The following is a 2930-nucleotide window of genomic DNA, read 5'->3' as shown; positions in this document are numbered from 1 at the left end:
AAGGACGACTCCAAGTAAACTCACGGATAGGGTATAAACGCAAGCGACATTCAACTGCAGTTGCGTGCATGTGTGTGGACGTGCAATTACAGTTGTGCATGACCAGGCGGGTGTGCAAGTGTAGTTGTGTGGGGCGTGGGAAAACACAAAGTAAAAATAGGAAACATAAATCAATCAATAAAAGAAAAAGAAAAATCCACACAAATCATCTTATAAAATCAAATGATGTTGGATTAGATAAGACTTTGTTGATTGTGATCCGGATGAATATTAGTAGCAAATCCAGAATTTCAAATACAAAATTGATCAAACTTTACAAATTTCAACTTAAGATAAATCTAATTTGGGATGTGAAAGCAAAAAACATAGGGAATAACCGCTAGAGTTTGAATCATCATCGGAACTTATCCGACACATGCAATGAATTATTACAACCGCGACTCAATGGTGACTTGCACGCTAGGAGAAGGGAGATAGAGATAGATACAAATCATATAACTATCAACCTGCTAACAACTATATCCCTTTTTTTTGTGATGCTAACAACTCTATACACGAAGGGACAGACGCTTCCACCAAAGTTTACAAGTATTGCGTAAATGTACATAGCAAAAAAAAAAAGAGAAAAAAAATACATGTACATGCATACCATGTCTGCATGATTGGTGGCAAGCTGTCTGAGGAGTCATTTTCTATAAAACTATGACGCGCACCCTGATTTTGTTGTGAAGAATGGCTTCTGACTTTTGCCGCTTGGGAAGCTGAGCTGGGACAGCTGTTCGTACAAAGTAGAATAAAAGTAGTGTCTGCTGTCTAGTGGTATGGTGCGAACTAGTACTCCAAGAGCATGCTATGATAGAGAACCCTCGTCAACAAGGAAAGAAGAAGATCACGTGTACACACAAAGCATATGCCAAATTGGTGTTTTGAAATGGACCAACTTGACGAGCGGATGACGGCCGTCGGGTTACCAGAAATCATGGTGACTCCAGTTCAGGTAAAGTCACGGACCGGTGAAAGAAATCATGGTGACTCCAGTTCAGGTAAAGTCACGGACCGGTGAAAGAAATCATGGTGACTCCAGTTCAGGTAAAGTCACGGACCGGTGAAAAACCAAATCGGCTTGTGCTAAACAATCAGATGCCATTCGGTGGCGGCTACAGCGTAAACAGTAGCTGGCCGGCGGTCTCTGTCACCGACAATACATGCGTGCTCGCGGACGAGCGAGGAGGGGGCCTTTTCTGCCTTGTCCGAAGCGCTCGCCGGCGTCTTGCCGTGAATTTACCTATTGTCCTGCTCCGGTAGGTACATCACAGCCCGTCTCGCCAATCCCGGTCTCTTCATCCTCTCTTCTAATCTATTAATATATGATACGCATGCGTGTGAGTATTCTAGAAAAGAACAGCCCGTCACGGCGGCCGGGAACTTGGCTTTCTAAATAGGACTGGTGGTTTGAGATTGTACAACGCCCGAGTAGGAAATTATTATCTCACCGACCAGGCATGGCGTTGCTGTTCTTTTTAGATCGAGTTAGTTGGAGGGCAGCAAAGGTGAGAAAATAATATTATGATCGTTGGTTGATGGACTATACAAACTAGATGATACCCTGCGTGTTGAAAATTTCGATTGATGACTTATCATTGATTGCAAATTTTTGTTGATAGCTTACCAAGATGATCGGTTGATAACATATGACTTGTTATATTTGACTAGTACTTCTTTTCCTTCTCAATATCCTACCTCTGGGCGCTCATTTCTGTTGCTCTTGGAGGCAAACTGTTCCTGCATTTTGCTCTTTCCAAAGTAAGGATTTTCAATGTTACCCCTAGATATAGGAAATAACTATGATATTAATGTATGTCTTAGTGAATGACCATATATCTGGATTTTCACACAAGATAATATCCATTAATAAGTGTGCAGTAGAAAACAAGAGCGGTTTTTATTCACAACATACCCTGTAGGTTGGTTTACTTCCACTGCAGAGACATCATCAACCTCCATTTCGCCGCTGACCTCCAGTGTTTTTGTAGCATGCGATTGAAATTCATTAAATTTGTCACTTAGATATGCTACGCAATATGCACGGATTTTGGTGGAAATCTCTATGGACTTTGAAGAAGCAAGCCTTGCATTGTCCAACAAAGACTGAGTCTCCTTGGTGATACCCTACAGATCATTGGTTTTGCAGTTGATGTAAACAAAAAAAAACAAAAAAAATTGAAAAAACCCTTTACATATGTATGTTGGGGAACGTAGCAGAAATTCAAAAATTTTCCTACGTAACACCAAGATCTATCTATGGAGAGACCAGCAACGAGTAGAAAGAAAGTGCATCTACATACCCTTGTATATCGCTAAGCGGAAGCGTTCAAGTGAACGGGGTTGATGGAGTCGTACTCGTCGTGATTCAAATCACCGATGATCAAGTGCCGAACGGACGGCACCTCCGCGTTCAACACACGTACAGCCCGGTGACGTCTCCCACGCCTTGATCCAGCAAGGAGAGAGGGAGAGGTTGAGGAAGACTCCATCCAACAGCAGCACAACGGCGTGGTGGTGGTGGAGGAGCGTGGCAATCCTGCAGGGCTTCGCCGAGCACCTACGGGAGAGGAGATGTGTCACGGGAGGGAGAGGGAGGCAACCAAAGGCCTTAGGTCTGATTGCTCCTCCTTTTCCCCACTATATATAGGGCCAAGGGAGAGGGGGGAGGCGCAGCCTTGCCCCCTCCTCCAAGGAAGGGGTGCGGCTAAGGATGGGGAGGAGTCCATCCTCCCCAAGGCACCTCAGAGGTGCCTTCCCCCTTTAGGACTCTCCCCTTTTTCCTTTATCTTGGCGCATGGGCCTCTAGGGGCTGGTGCCCTTGGCCCATGTTGGCCAAGGCGCACCCCCTACAGCCCATGTGGCCCCCCGGGGCAGGTGGCCCCACC

Source organism: Triticum dicoccoides, chromosome 6B (genome assembly GCF_002162155.2).
Source record: "Triticum dicoccoides isolate Atlit2015 ecotype Zavitan chromosome 6B, WEW_v2.0, whole genome shotgun sequence".
NCBI lineage: Eukaryota > Viridiplantae > Streptophyta > Magnoliopsida > Poales > Poaceae > Triticum > Triticum dicoccoides.
Note: the sequence above shows the minus strand (reverse complement) of the source record.